The sequence below is a fragment of the Mixophyes fleayi genome, chromosome 1 (assembly GCF_038048845.1).
Source record: "Mixophyes fleayi isolate aMixFle1 chromosome 1, aMixFle1.hap1, whole genome shotgun sequence".
In the NCBI taxonomy this organism is placed as follows: Eukaryota; Metazoa; Chordata; class Amphibia; order Anura; family Limnodynastidae; genus Mixophyes; species Mixophyes fleayi.
The window spans coordinates 257682596-257699823 of NC_134402.1; the positions used below are offsets into that span (position 1 = coordinate 257682596).

The following is a 17228-nucleotide window of genomic DNA, read 5'->3' on the forward strand; positions in this document are numbered from 1 at the left end:
CTAAGCACATTCATGCAAGTAGCACATATATTATTTTAATGTATTCAATCTTGTACTTGAGTGGAAGACATCACTATATCCACTCCATGACTGAACGCACCCCACAGAACCTCCCCTTTCATGACCATACCAATTTTCACAATTTGGTGTTGTGCCTGTACCAACGAAAATGTCTTTTTTCCTATATTGGTCCTCATAAATACATTTTATACTGTGTTTTTCATGATAGATAAAGCTTCCTTTAGGTAGCACAGAAGATTATGCATTTATTTTATAGATATTATCAAGAAAACACAAAGGGTGAAAGCTTCCAAGATTCTTCCCCAAGTAACATAATTAACTTTTAGGCAAATAGCACTTACCAAACTGTAAGTCCTACTGAATATAGGGATGCCAGATATGTATATTTCTTACAAAGTTTCACTTTATTATAGGGTCCAGGGACAAATGCATACTTCTTGGTTTTCATTGTTTTTTTTATCCTGATGCTATATTTCCAGGTGGACACAAATTAACCACGTGCACATCCTTAAGGTGGATATACGAGTGTGGATAATGTGGATAGTGCCAGAGCTAGAACAAGTATTGGTGGGGGATAGTACCATCTATGAAGTTTTGCGGTAACCAACATTCTGTTTGACACTCACGCTTATTTCTATGAGTATGTGACACTTATGTATTTCCTTACTGTGGGGGGAGGGCTGGTGGATCTCCCCTACACACTGATACCCTTACATCTAGTAAGCTACAATTATATATATATAATACTAGATCTAACAGTGTTGGTACTGTGGAGATCTGATCTAGGCAGCCCACATCTAAAAGTATCCCACTGACATCATAATGACGTTATCATGTTTCCTAGCAACCACTCTACCTTGAATATCTGCTCAGTCACTTCAGCAATTTTAACAAAGCATTCGCTGGACCATTGAACTGCCACTATCCTGTATTGTGTGAAATGATAAATACCTGTTGTTTTCAGTTTTTTCAAATTTACAGATAAAAATGTCAATTAATTTATATATGATTGGGATATATTTTTCCTTAAAGATACAAGTTGTTACGTATCTATACTTTGCTGTACATAATAATCTACGTGTATGTAATCTTCTCATTAATTTAGGTGATTAATACTGAAGAGATTGAACAAGTACTGTCAATAAATAAATGTAAAGGAAATGCAATTAAAGAAAAGAGGCCATTGGATTATAAATAATCCAGTTAACATAAATGGAAATCCAATGACTCAAGATCAGGCAAAGAAGGATTGAGATTTAAGGATATTCATAATCTACATGTGTTCAAGTGGAAACACAGGGGAGAGGTTGAGTGCAAGCGTGAAGTGACATTTTCACACATGAGAAACTGTAAATATTTCAAGGTTAATAATTATAAAAAAAATATAAATCCAATTGAAGGGAAAAAGACACCGTTTACAACAATATATTACAAGATAAGGCATTGATGGCTATGAATTGTTGGCCAAATAAGTAGGAGCTATAGCTTTTAATGCACCAATTGCCACTTTCCATTTTTACTATGATTAGTGAAAGGCAAACTTTTTCTATTGCAATACCTTCTTGGAAAGTACTTGAGGTATTGAGGTATAGTTTGAGAACCACTTAACTTTCTTAAAGGGTTTCTCATCCTCATTTAGATTAAACTATTTTCCCCTAGTTTTTTGCTATTGTGATCACAGCAGGCTTGGTAAAACTAGATGTCAGGCAATTGGTGTGCCATTATCCATTATATGTGAATGCATTATATATACGTACATAGTTACATAGTTACAGTTACATAGCTGTGTAGGTTGAAAAGGACATGTCTATGGAGTTCAACCCTTCATCCTTAAAAAAAAACAGGCAATAGCCCCAAATGAAGATTTGAGGCTATTGACCCAAAGGAAACGATCCTTCTTGACTCCATACTGGCAGTCAGATTCACCAAACCAACATACTAACATGTGTAATTTTTATCGTTTTAAGTTAGTAGCCCTCTAAGTCATATTTTGCTATGTCCATTTCCTTCTTGATTTTGTCTACAGTGTCAGCTGATACCACCAATCATTGTAGGACCAAATTGCAGAGTTTCACTGTTCTAACAGTAAATAACCATTTTTGTAGCTGGATATTAAATATATTTTCTCTCCTAGTTTATCTCCTCTGCTATAATTTACATTAAAGATTTTGCATAGTAATAGGTTGCATAGCTATACTAATTTTTCCTATCTGCAAAAGTCTTAAATATTTCTGGTGTCATAACTGGTATATGCCCCTACTACCACATGTTAAGTCCTGGTGGCAACTGAGTATCGGTTAGCATATCGAACTCTTTGGGAAAGGGGACTACTAAAGTTGAAAGTCATGTGTAGCTGGTGCTAGGGTTTTCTCATCCCTGTCTCTAACATTTGCTGCAGGTGAAAGCCATGTATAGCCGATTCTACGTGTCTCATCCTTGTTTCTGACATTTTTACTACAGTTGATTTTGGTCATACTCACGGGTCATTCTTACTCCACCATATATCTTTTGTGGCATGAACCCAAACTCAAATATATTGAAATAGTAACCACTCTATGTTGTTAACAACATCATTATTACTTGAAGAATAATAGCACTTAACTACTTGTCATCTCAGTTGTACATAAGCTTTCAATTCCTTAAAGTAAACAGATTCAACAATCCTGAAAGGCATAATTTTTTTATGTGCAGATTCAGGAACAGTGCTGTAAATAAGTGTTCATGGAGAATGCTCAAGGATTTGTCCTGCTGTACTTTCACAATATGACTAATACTTCTAGCAGTAATGGTTGGCAGCCATAGCCTTGGAAGCTTTTAGAATATATATGAAATTAATATAAAAATTAAGTTACATTATCTGAGAACTCAGCTTGCACTCTATAATTGTTATCAGATGCAGAATGATAAACATGCACATCATCATCATCCTCATCACCATAAACAAGGACAAAACGCTAGTTATACAGATAACATTTTCATTCATATTTTGTGGAACTGCCAAATCTTGTGTGCTTCTTACAAAGCAGCCTACAATGTATTTTCATATGTTAGATCATGGCCCTTTGATCTCGACTGTCTGTCTAAATGTTATACACTTGATCTTTGCCATATAATCTATGTGGCTTTAAAGAAGTTCCAAACCAACAATATTCACATAGCAATGGCAATTGGCCTTTTACATAAGCATGGCTTTCTTTAATTGGGATCTTGGGGATCCTTGTCCGTGCTTGTTTGCAAGGTTGTAGGTGATGGAGAACTAGCAGCCATGGCACTGTCTGCAATTGCATTACAGTTTCCTTCACAGTATAGAACAGAATGAGGAAGTTGTACCTCTCAGATACTTTTAGTTTGGGCGTATTCTGCTTTTTAATGCTTATGCTGAATGGAAGTTGCATATAGTTGTATGACTGTTTCAACTTCAGCATCACTGCTTGATACCATTTTGCAAAGTTTTTGAGGCTTTGGTTCCAGAATCTATAAGCACAAATTGCACACAATTTCAAGTTGTAGTAGGATAAGCATGCAACTCCATGACTATTCTTTATTTCATTACCACTGGCACTAGCATTTCTTTTTATTTGTTGTTATAACTTCATAATCAGTGACTGATAATCCCGGAACCACACTGTTCACTGGTATTCATATGCTCCTTAGACTTGATCCCAGTAGTGTATAGTTGTTAACAGCCATGAGTGAGGTGGAATCAGGGAAAATCAAAGCTGTGGAGCCAAACATAGACAAAACAAGACTGAAAGTACACAATATAGAATAGTCAACTGGCAGGTTGGGTCAGAGGGCAAGAGAGGTACATGAGGTCAACAAACAGGCAGAAAGTTCAAGGGCTGTCAGATATCCAACAGCAAGGTCCAGTAAATGTAGCCAAGGTCAAACACACTGAATTCAGAAGCAGTAGATATATCAATCAATATACAACTAAGGTACAGGAATTAGCCTAGGTAAGCCTAAAATCAGCAAGGCAATAATGGCAATGAGTGTATTAATGTAGGTATTGGCTACTCAGCTGCTGGGTAGAAATCATGCAAGAAGGAAGTTCGACTGATCAGCTTCTGGGTAGAAATCATATGAGCAGAAAGTTTTTGGCTGATCAGCTGCTAGACAGTGAGCCATAGTGTGTCTTGCAAGAACTGATAAATCAGCTGCAATATGAAATCCCCATTAGCAGCTCAGAAAGCAAGGTGATTATAATTGCTTAAAAACCCCCAGCACACAGAAACATAACAACTTTGGCATACAGCAGAATCTGGATTGGATTCTGAGACAGCAGAGCAGCAAAAGCATAACATTTGTACAATGTACATAGCAGTGTCTGAGCCCAGTTATCAGTCACTGATTATGAAGTTATAACAACAAATAAAAAGAAATGCTAGTGCCAGTGGTAATGAAATAAAGAATAGTCATGGAGTTGCATGCTTATCCTACTACAACTTGAAATTGTGTGCAATTTGTGCTTATAGATTCTGGAACCAAAGCCTCAAAAACTTTGCAAAATGGTATCAAGCAGTAATGCTGAAGTTGAAACAGTCATACAACTATATGCAACTTCCATTCAGCATAAGCATTAAAAAGCAGAATACGCCCAAACTAAAAGTATCTGAGAGGTACAACTTCCTCATTCTGTTCTATACTGTGAAGGAAACTGTAATGCAATTGCAGACAGTGCCATGGCTGCTAGTTCTCCATCACCTACAACCTTGCAAACAAGCACGGACAAGGATCCCCAAGATCCCAATTAAAGAAAGCCATGCTTATGTAAAAGGCCAATTGCCATTGCTATGTGAATATTGTTGGTTTGGAACTTCTTTAAAGCCACATAGATTATATGGCAAAGATCAAGTGTATAACATTTAGACAGACAGTCGAGATCAAAGGGCCATGATCTAACATATGAAAATACATTGTAGGCTGCTTTGTAAGAAGCACACAAGATTTGCCCTTTTTACCTATGTAAGAATTCAACGTATTGCTTGGTGATAACTTTTGATCCTCATTTGACCCTTTTGAGCATGGGACAAGAGTCAATCTTCAGCCTCATCATCTTTCTTAAGATTACTATCATATTGCAACATTACTGTCCCATCCTGGTCATTTTCAAACTGTTGTCGATATTCAGTTGAACTTAACTACAATTAAAGTTATACTTTGAATACAGGTAGCATATTTACCTTTCGTAAGGGTATTGCTAACTGACAGTACGTAGTTTATAATATTGACACAGTGATATGTACGCATCACTAATAAAACTTCAAAATTGTCAACCGTGAAGGGTACAAGATTGACAAAGCATGTGGGAGGTAACGTCTTAGCACAGTTGAAAAATTATACCAAAATAATTTTATTAGCTTTTGCTGTTTATATGTAGATTACTATAACTTATGTTTACATATTATGAACCAGATGTCAAATTAATATATGCTCCAATCAAATCTAAGTTTAGGTTGAGATATACTAATGGTGAATTTTAATCAAATTTACACGCTTTTACAGATATACTGTACATGAAGATTTGCAATTCATCGAATCTAGAAAAGGCAAATAGCCATGTACATTTTCACTTTCTAACATCTCCAAAAACATTATTATCTCATAATCACAGAAATAATGAACTTTTACATTGTGAAATACAGAAGCCAAGCATCTACTAAACAGGGATTTACAACATCACAATGGAAATCTCCAAAGGCAATCTCACTGTTTTCAGACAGATTACTTGGAGACCAGTGAAATGAGTAACATTTCCTATTCATTTCAATGCACAATGCATTTAAGTGAGTGCAGAAATTCTCCATTGATTTTTTTTTAAAAAAAAAGTAAAAACAAATATATACTATTGTACAGCAACAAATCACTATAATCCCTGTCAACCACTGACTGGACATGCTAGCATCTGAAACTACAAGTGCCAGCAAGCCCTGTCAGCCACAACATGCTTGAACAGTTCCACAATAGTATTTGACTGCTTTGTTACTAATGAAATTGTTATTAAGGGTGCTGGAGGTCAGTACTGGCTTAGTCAATGACAAGCATTGTTTGTGGGTAAATAACAAATAGTAGAATTATCAGCGCAGCTCTACATAGGATATGAGATATGCTGCTGCCATAAGGAAAAAGAATAGGGAGGGAGAGAAAGTCTCCCAAAAACACTAGAAACAAATAAATATTTTCCAAGGCGAAAATATAATAGTATACACTGTAGTATGTAAATTGATAAAATGTTTATAAATGAACATTGTATGTGGGTGACTGAGCATTTTCCCTTTCATTTCAATGGGCAATGCATTTGAATAGGCTTTCTGAGCCCATTGAAAATGCACTGTATATTCATATGAAAGGGAAAAGCAGCAATCTTTTACAAGCATAGTAAAATTGATTCAAAATAACCGCATTGTAAAATAAATTTACTTTTGGTAGATTGGAGAATTTGAATAATACATTAACTTTTTGTTTATGGTGCTGTTGAGTGATTTTAACTTCTGTTCAAAATCACTCTTCAGTAGAACTCCCCCTAAGTAATAAATACACGTATCTAGCATTTTTGTCTCCTATTGTCATATTTTCTGTTTCTTTTTTGGAAAACAAAATGACTAATTTGGCCATTTTTAGTAATGACAGTCTAGCACAGCATATACTCTAATGAAAGTGCTTTTGTTTTTTGTTTCTGCAGTGTGGTGAAAATTGACTTTACTCTAACAACTGAGGAATTTATACATGTCCATTATGTTTTCTAAATCTGCATTATTATGCACTTAGACTTTCCAGTTATGTAGAAAAGTAGGAGGTTTGACGTCCTTGACAAATCCTAACTGTTCACATTCTTTAAACTCCCACTCTTTATAAAGAGGTGTAGAGCTCTCTGCAAGTGGAAGGTCATGATAATATAATGTCATGCATCATTCTGTCTGTTTCTGCATAAGGCCTTGTGAGAGCATTATGTAATTAGAAAAGATATGCAATGTCTTGGTGTGTATTGTTTTACCCAGATATATATAATTTATTTTACTGGTTTTCATCACCCCATATGATTATGTAATCTTTTTAATCTCTTCTAAATCTGTCATATACAAATAAAGATAGTTATATATATCATTTTACACATTTTTTTTCTATATTTTTCTTTTAATTATTTATCTTTACTTTATTTTAGAGAATCACCAACCATATCTATGTATTAGTACACGTTTTTTATGTCCTGTTCTGGACTTTATTAGGGACATCAAGCGAAAAAATAAATACATTACCATAATTTGCATTCCGCTGTTAATAGTGTTTTAGGGTTCAATAATTAAATGAGGAAATCAACCGCTAGATTTCAATCTCATAGGAGATTATCGCTCTCACAATCTCTGAAAAGCTGTCTCTTAATAATATATAATTTATCATGTTTATACACCATAGTGGCTGGAGGTGCAAATAATGGGAAGAAAAATTGTCATGGCCTTTGACAAGTGAGAGTCCACTTTTGACTGCCATTATAAATTCTGCTAAAATAGTAATTTGCCCAGATTGAAAATAAAAAACATACTAAATAATGCCAAACTGTGTGAGCTTCCAGCAACCAACAATGATTGCTGAGAACAAAAAAAAAGCGATCAAATTTTAAACCTTCAGGATGGAAAAAATGCTTAGTTGATGATCGTACAGATATTCAGACTGTACATATTGGGACCAAAATTCTTTGATCATTTGGTCAAACAACTAACGATATCCTAATTGGTCTATGTGAATAGATTTTGTTGTTTGGCATTATAGGGTCTGTTTATTATTTGGCAATGAGGCTAATTTTTTTATCACCACTTATCAAAGTAGTAAAAAAAGATCACCTGTCTTCACAGAATAAAGCATTTTTTTCATTCATTTTCTTCTGTTATCGCCATTCCAAGGGTTGCAGGGATACTTGCTTTGCATGCTTTCTATAGGGAAGAGTATCTCGGTGGAAGCGGATAATTTTATCATTAGCAGATGTTACATTTTGATCTATAGGTGAAGTCCTATCTCCGACCATAACACTTTTTAATCTATGATAAATACACCCCTTAGGCTGAATCAATGGATCTAATAATATAGAACTTGGAGTCAAGCTTCTTTTCCATTAATTGACAATTTTAAGAAGGTTTGATGCATTACAGTGCAGTCTTGTAACTATAGTAAGTTAGGCAGTATCGTTAATTCAGCAATGAGTAAGTTCCTGAATGGAAATAAAGAGAAAACTTGTATTTATTTGTAAAAAAAAGCACCTCTCTGTTTTGATGCGTGATTTCATGCTCAGAACAGTCGACAATTGAATGCAATGTGTGGCAATATGTTAATGATTTGGGTATTTATCTAGTGTTAGTATTTAATATTGAATGTATCTTTAAACTTGCTTGTTCTTGTCTTTACAGGCAAATGAAGTCTGAAACCAATCTCCTTCAAAAATTCCAAGATATAAGGCAGGTATGGACTCTGGCATTAATGAGTTTTAGGATTTTTTTTACAATGTTATTAAAACTTTAATGACAAAAATAAACAAACACAACATTACTTACATACAGTATGTAAAAAATATGCTAGCTCAAAAGCTTAACATGGATAACTGAAAGGCATGAAACCCCTTGACAATACCCTTGTCATACTAGGTTAATACGTAAACTAGATTTACAAAAGTATAACCTCTCTTAGCTAAATGGTTTTAAAGTCACAGAGGAATTCAGTTGCATTGAACATAATGTTATAAGAGAGCAGAGTTTTCTGCACTGACCGGAGCATTATGACTTAGAATATTTTTGCAATTAAGTTAAATATCTTGGGTTATTCACAACTAAACTAGTCAGAAATCTGTCACATGACTGCAGGTTCTCTACTTAAGCCTTCATCATAGTGCACTGTTCACTGCAATAACATCTGTTCCACATGTACATCCATGGCACAATTCTGTTCTGTTGAAATTCAGTAATGTTAACTTCCTGGTTTAATGCTTTCAGTGATTATAATACTGTATGAGCAATTTCAGTACAAACCTCAAGAAAAGGGAAAGGAGGAGAGGGTTTTCCAAAGCCCTTTACAAATGCAACATTCTTCTAAGTATAGTCAACTCGATCTTTGTATGTTTTTTATTATTTTAGCATTGCATACAGCTTCATTGTGTATTTGAATTCTCACAAAAGATCATATGCATTACTAAGACAGTCAGTGGTTTAAGTGGGAATATAGAAATGCTGGTACGGAAATTTGAATTTGAAAATTCCCAGAAGCTTTAGAATTTTATATAATATTTATTTTTATTGAAGTTTTTAAGGCAGTTTCAACAAAGATTCACGAGAACAGGTAAGTGGGTAACAAAACCACCTCATTAATACAAAATGCCATAATAACACATTCAAATAAATGTTATAATAGAAGAAGAAGGAAAAGAGAAAAAGGAAAAGGCAGAGATGGGGATAAAGAAAGGGAAGGTATGGGGGGGGCAATGTTTCCTAGTACAGATTGTGTAAATAAACAATTCAAGTCCTAGCAAGAAGAGTTTCCCTGGGCCACATTGGAAGACGACGAGTTGGTTTGGGCCGCACATAAGATACACTAACAATAACGATAGCTGATCATTCAAAAAACAATTGAAAACATAGTTAACATATATATATATATATATATATATATATCTCCCTTTCCTCTATCCGACCACCATCTCCTCTCCTTCTCTCTCTCCTCTTCTCCTGCTCCCCTCCCCCTGCCCAAACCTACTCTGTCCATACGCAACCTCGACGCTCTTGACCCTGCCTCTCTGTCCTCCTCTCTCGATACCCTCCTTTCTCCCCTTTCCTCCCAGGCCTGCCCCAACCAGGCGGTCTCCCTCTACAATCACACCCTCACCTCCGCTCTGGATGCGGTCGCCCCTGCCCACTCCGTCCACCCTCGCTGCTCCAAACCCCAACCCTGGCACTCCAAATTTACCCGCTTCCTCCAAAAATGCTCCCGTTCCGCCGAACGTCACTGGAGAAAATCCCGCTCCCTGGCTGACTTCCTCCACTTTAAATTCATCCTTTCATCCTACAGCTCTGCCCTCTAACTCGCTAAACAATCTTTCTTTAAATCCCTCATCTCTTCCCAGTCCTCTAACCCCCGCCACCTCTTTGCCACCTTCAGCACTCTCCTAGCCCACTCCCCTCCTCCCCCTCCCTCCTCCCTGACTGCCTCCGATTTCGCCTCCTTCTTCTCCTCTAAAATCGAGGCCATCCGACTTGAAATCTCCTCCTCCACTCTCTCTTCCACCCCTCCCACTCTTCTGTCCTCCCCCCCCAACCACCTTCCCCTCCATCGGCAAGGAAGTCCACTCTCTCATTTCACCCTCCCCCCCACTACCTGTCCCCTGGATCCCATCCCCTCCCACCTTCTTCGCTCCCTTTCCCCCACCACCTGCTCCCACCTCGCTCACCTCTTTAATCTCTCCCTCTCCACTGGCATCTTCCCCTCCTCCTTCAAACATGCTCTCGTATCCCCCATTCTTAAGAAACCTAATCTCGACCCCACTTCTCTCTCGAACTATCGCCCCATATCTCTTCTCCCTTTTGCTTCCAAAATTCTCGAGAGGCTCGTCTGCAGCCGTCTCACCTCCTACCTTTCTGAATACTCCCTCCTTGATCCTCTCCAGTCTGGTTTCCGCCCCCTCCACTCCACTGAAACTGCCCTGGCTAAAGTCACCAATGACCTCCTCTCTGCTAAAGCCAGGAGCCACTTCTCCCTTCTCATCCTCCTTGACCTCTCTGCAGCCTTTGACACCGTTGACCACCCCCTCCTCCTTCACACCCTCCAGTCTTTCGGCCTCTCCGGCCCAGTCCTGTCCTGGTTCACCTCTTACCTTACTCACCGATCCTTCTCTGTCACCACCTCTGGGTCTCTCTCCCCCCCATCCACCCTTCCAGTCGGGGTCCCACAGGGCTCTGTTCTGGGACCCTTACTCTTCTCTCTATACACCTCCTCCCTGGGTGAACTCATCAGCTCCTTCGGCTTCAGCTACCACCTTTACGCTGACGACACTCAACTATACCTCTCCTCTCCTGATCTCTCTCCCTCCCTCTTCTCTAGGGTGTCCACCTGCCTCTCTGCCATCTCCTTCTGGATGTCCTCTCGATTCCTCAAACTTAACCTTGCCAAAACTGAGCTCATAGTTTTTCCTCCCTCTCATACCCCATCCCCTTCTGACCTGTCCATCACTGTCGACAACATCTCTATCTCCCCTGTCCCCCAACTTCGCTGCCTTGGTGTCATCCTCGACTCCTCTCTCTCCTTTGGCCCCCACATCCTCTCCCTTGCTAAATCCTGCCACTTCCAGCTGCGCAACATTGCTCGCATCCGGCCCTTCCTCTCCCAAGATGCCACCAAATGCCTTATCCACTCTCTGATCATCTCCCGCCTGGACTACTGCAACCTCCTCCTCACTGGCCTCCCCCACTCTCAACTCGATCCCCTTCAATCCGTCCTTAACGCTGCAGCTAGGCTTATTTTCCTCTCTCGCCGCTCCTCTTTTGTCTCCCCCCTCTACCTAGCCCTTCACTGGCTCCCATTCCCCTTCAGAATCCTCTTTAAGCTCCTCACACTCACCTACAAGGCCCTCACCAACTCCACTGCGCCCTACATCTCCACCCTCCTCTCTATTCATGCTCCATTTCGCCATCTCCATTCTGCCTCTGACCGTCGCCTCTCTTCCCCCCCTTATAACCTCCTCCCACGCGCGTATCCATGACTTCGCCCGCGCTGCCCCCCTCCACTGGAACGAGCTCCCTCCCTCCATCAGCACTTCCCCTAATCTGTCCAGTTTCAAACGGGCCCTAAAAACCCACCTTTTTCTTAAAGCCTTTCTGTCTCCCACTTAACTTCCTACCTTATCTTCTGCCTCTGTCCCCCTACTCTCCCTCTCTCCCCTGCATCTCTCTGTCTGTCCACCCCTCCCCTTAGATTGTACGCTCCTCTGAGCAGGGCCATCTCTCCTCCTGTTTCCACCACTTCTAACTCTGCTCTCCAGCTACTTAGCCCTCCTCCTCGAGGGTCCTCCACCCCACGTCCACTCTCGCTCCCTCCTCCCCCCTGGGGGTCTCCCTGTCTTCCACGCCCTCCTTCTTGGGCCCCGTCGATTGCGGATCCTCCCTCCCCCTTCCCCGCCCTCTCTAGCTGTGCATTGAGCTAACTGAGTTGCTGTGTTTACTGTACTATGCTGTCTCCCATTGTATTGTAATTTTTATTCTCTGTACGGCGCTGCGGACGCCTTGTGGCGCCTTATAAATAAATATTAATAATAATAATAATAAATAAATATATATAGATATATATATATATATATATATATATATATATCACTTTTTTTCAAATCCCCCTATACTTACCTTTCAATCGCCCTGTTCAAAAAAATCCTCTCTAGTTATTATACTATAATCACTTTTTGTATTGTTTCGATGCAATATCAATAAAGTGCATTTAAGCCAGGCATTGAATATCAGGGTGCCCTGACCAGGCCTGCGGTACCTGACATATACACCACTGTGACCCCAAATTGTTACCTGTTCTGATAATTACACCACTATGTTAGTTAAGGGATAACAACTTATAATGGGCCAAAGAGAATAATATATAATGCCCCATTAGTAATACAAGTAGAAGTATGTAGCAGGGAGATAAGCTCCATGATGCTCCAGGACCAGGTGACTTTTATTCACTTGTCAGCGTCTCTTGAAATAATAAAAAAAATCCCCCTTAACTTACCTTTTAATTGGCTTGTTCTCCTGTCCTCTTCTCTTCCTTTCTCCAATTCTGTGCTGCTGATTGTTCTTCTTGCGCGGGTGTCTCCTCTGTGCTGCGCTCCGCAATGGATGTTGGGCGTGATGACATCACGCCCGACATTCACTGTTAGGGTTAGGGTTAGGGTTTCTTTTCTTTTGCAGGATTTTTTTTTTTCCATTAACAGCGCTGCCCCCTTGCCACAACCAAATACCTGCTGGGCCACATTTACAGGCTTGCTGGGCCGCATGTGACCCGCGGGCCGCGGGTTGGACAACCCTGGTTTAAATTATTAAATTTATCGGAGTCCTGGAATTCGAGCCATGGGCTCCAAATGGAGTAATATTCAGTAAATTTATCAGCAGATGAGAGTAAAAGCTCATCCATAACTCTATAAAACTCCATTCTCTGGAACCACTCCCGGATGGTTGGGGGGTTAGGAGATCTCCAATGGGTTGGAATCACTGCTTTCGCTGCTGAAATTAGATAACGTAAATTTTTTTTTAAACCTGGAAATCTTGTTGAGAAGCCAGAAGGCGAGACTATCAGGAACCACATCTCCTAATATTTTAGCAGAGACCTCCATGATCTTGGACCAGAAAGGTCTAAGTATCTCACACTCCCACCAGATATGCATAGGAGTCAGAAACACCCTGGCAAAAGTTTGCTAGTTGGGCTGGGCAACTATACCGTCTTGTTAGAACCTTGTAACGAGTTTCTATTATAGAGACACTAGCAGAACAAGCATGTGTGGTCTCAAAAATGGTTAACCAGTCTGCTTCACGGATCTGCTCTCCCAGATCTTGCTGCCAAGCAGTGGTGAATTTGGGTAAGGAGCTAAAAAGGTTTTCTATAAGTAGTTTGTAGATTTTGGAGAGCAGGTGGGGAAAACAGCCATCTGCTAGACACCACGTTTCAAACGCTGTGAGGGCTCTAGTTATATCATTACGAGGTAATCCCGAGGTCAGGAAGTGCTTGATCTGGAGGAATCTCCAAATCTCCAATCCCGGAAGCTCCCACTTGGCCTGGATTTCAAGAAAGGAGGACACACCTGTGGAATTTATCAGCTGGCCGACACGTGTAATCCCAGCACGCACCCATGTCTTGAAGGGGCCAGTTTGTACGCCCAAGAGGGAAAAGAGGATTATCAAATAAGGGGGTCAGTGGTGAAATAATAGAGGAGAGGTGTGGAAGGATCCTAAGTCTGGACCATACTAAAATGGCAGGACCATTTATGGGGTGTCTGATGATAGGTAGTTTGCTTAACCATGGAGTAAATAGAGGTGAGGAAGGAAGGTATGATCCTTCAATAGCGATCCACTGCTTCTCACTATTAGCGTTTGAGCACTCCAGGATCCTTCCCAACATCACCGCGTTATGGTATGAAGGAAAGTGTGGAAGTTGGAGTGCCCCTATGTGTCTAAGTCGATATAAAATGTCATGTTTAGCTTTAGGAATTTTGATAGTATATAATTAATTTTAGATGCCTTTGAACACTACAAAATATAATATAAAACATATTAAAAAGGGCAGGCCACCCAACCAGTGCTCCCGCATCTCTCCTGTGTCCCTTCACCCCTCCATCATGTCTCCTGTGTTACTGCAGCTTTCCCTGATGTGTCTCATGTTTCTATTTCTCTTTCATGTCTTCTTTGTGTACTTACCTTTCCCCTCATATCTCTTGTGCCCCTGTATCTTACCATAATGTCTCCCTTGTGTCCCTTCTCCTTGCCCTATCTGTTTCCTTTGTCTGTCCACTCTCTCCATTTGCCTATATCTTCGTCCCAGGTTACCCTCTCTCTCACTCTCCACTTGCTTCCTTTGTGAGTAAGTGAAGGTTATATTTTAAGAAAGACTAAGGAGTATATTTACTAAACTGCGGGTTTGAAAAAGTGGAGATGTTGCCTATAGCAACCAATCAGATTCTAGATTTCATTTATTTAGTGCATTCTACAAAATGACAGCTAGAATTTGATTGGTTGCTATAGGCAACATCTCCACTTATTCAAACCCACAGTTTAGTAAATATACCCCTAAACCTTACTTGAAGTAAATATCTATGAATATATTTAAATAAACACCCTTATTAGTTTTCTAAGTCCAAAATATATTTATGCAGCAAAGCATTGTTGCACAGTATTTATAAATATGCAAATTGTATATTATATTGTTTTATATATAGAAGTAGAAGATATATAAATTTGCTTGGCTTAACCAGTTTGCCTTTGACACACCTGTGTTATTGCATCTGTCTTAATCTGATCTTTAGTTTGCAGTATATTTGCTATCAATACAATGTTTACAAGCTAGCTCTGTGTCAGATGTGCTTGTAATTATTTTACCCACCTTTTTATGTGTGCTAAGTATAAATTATTTCACTGCAAATATAATCCCATTAGTGGCTCTGCAGCAAAAGTGTGGAAAATCACATACACACACAGTATATTGGCCAAGTAGCATGTATTCTCAATTGAAAGAAAATAATTACTTCTGTAATATTGAATTATTTACTTCCCACTCCCTGACTTGTGAAATGGTAGAAGTTTTTCTGACTGAAATATGAATTCCTGAGGCACTACTGAAGTGGAGAGAATCTGTCATACTAGACTGATTACCTCAGCAGTACTGGAGATATCACATTTTGCATCTGGAATAAGAGGAGAATGTTAGGCAGAGGTTAAACATTCAGTGGAATCCTTCAGGAGTTTCAGGGTAGCTACCTATCTGCTGTATCGGTGTCCGGTTGCCATGGGAATGAAAGTAAATCAGATGAGCCCTTGTGGATCATAAAAGAGTAGTTTACTGTTCCTGGGCTGTGTAGTGATAGTGCCCATCCAAGCTGCATGATTCAGGGACTTGTTATCACCATTTGACCCTCCCCCTCTACCTCCAACCTGATTTCACTGCTCCCCCTTCCTCTATTTCAGTGAACTCCCCCCTCTGCTTCTGCAGCTGCTGTAACAGTAGGTGCTATGTATATATGTTTCTAAGAAAGTGAGGAGAAGTGCTGATATGTCCTACTGGAACTTACTGCCCCTCTCGAGCACTGATCAGGGCTTAAAGCGGAAATTTAGAAGTGGGTATATGGAAGATTTTACTGAATTGAATGGGAAAGATGAATATGAATGTGAAAGAATATGAAAAAGGTGCTAAATGTGGCAAGGCTATTAGTTCTGTTTCACCCTCCTCTCCAATTTCCCTTCATCTCCCCTGTGTCCATATACTGATCCCTCATATCTTCTGTGTCCATTCATATCTCCTTCATCCCTACATCTCCCCCCTATAACTCCATTGTCACTCTAGTAACCACTTTGGCTGCTGATACTATTGCAAATACAGGATGGAAATGTATGTTCAGTAAAGTCCATTGCTGAGCTCTGGAAGCCACCTCATAATTAATTATAATTATAATTAGTTCTATGCATGAAATAATGAGCATCCTTTTTATAAACAGAAGATAAAAAATACAATATGTGTTGTGGAACCACTTGCCGCAAAGGGCATCTGGTTGGTAACATGCCACCCACAGTACCAAAATCTAAGTTCCACCCTAACAATAGACAGCATGAAATTATGAGGGATGAATTACTTTAAAGTCTTAGCCATTAGAGCATTTTTTTTCTCATTACATGGCTTTATCCCATAGAGTTCATTCAAGTGGTCACATTTGCAAAAAAATAAATATTTATATAGCTTAATGCTGTCTGCTAAGGCTAGGTGCACACTGACATGCATATCTATCTTTCTTCCCCTGACCTCTCTCCAGCTGTCCTAACCCAGGTATCTATCTGTCTCTCTGCTGTAACTACCTGGATGTCACAGCGCTTGTCACATCTCCAAATCTGAACTCATCCTCTTTCCTCATGCTAATGTTGCTATCCCTCCCACTATCTCCCTCTTGGTTGACAACATCACTCTTTCTCCTGTCACCCAAGCCCGCTGCCTTGGAGTCACCCTCGATTCAGCCCTCAGCTTTACCCCACATATCCAGTCCCTCACCAAATTCTGCCACTTCTGCCTCCGTAACATTATGAAAATCTGTCCCTTCCTCTCTCAGGAAGGAACCAAAATCCTGGTCCATTCACTCCTTTCTCATCTCGACTATTTCAACCTCCTTCTCACTGGTCTTTCTCGCTCTTGCACTTCTGACCTTCAATCCACACAGAATGCTGTGGCTAGGCTCATCTTCTTCTCTCACCACACCTCTTCCGCTTCTCCTCTGCGTAAATCCCTTCATTGGCTCCCTATCGGTTTCAGAATTCAGTTCAAGCTTTTTATACTCACTTACAAAGCCCTTGCCAACACTTCTCCCCTTTACATCTTTGACCTTGTCTTGAGGTACATACCTACCCGGCCACTCCGCTCCGCCTCTGACCTTCACATCAATTAACCCCTCATTACCTCCTCACATGTTCGCCTCCAAGACTTCTGCCATGCTGCCCCGA

The 17228-nt window shown here is 39.8% G+C and overlaps 1 protein-coding gene across 6 annotated transcripts in view; it reads left to right on the top strand.

The window, feature by feature from the left end:
• LINGO2 (leucine rich repeat and Ig domain containing 2) overlaps positions 1-17228 on the top strand; it is a 1158257-nt gene that overhangs the window by 212734 nt on the left and 928295 nt on the right. For 3 of the 6 annotated variants that reach the window (XM_075209906.1, XM_075209933.1, XM_075209922.1), the window contains exon 2: positions 8421-8472. The gene's annotated coding sequence lies outside the window, so the exon portion shown is untranslated. The remainder of the gene's footprint in view (positions 1-8420; positions 8473-17228) is intronic. The other 3 variants (XM_075209916.1, XM_075209949.1, XM_075209941.1) reach the window with 1 other exon arrangement.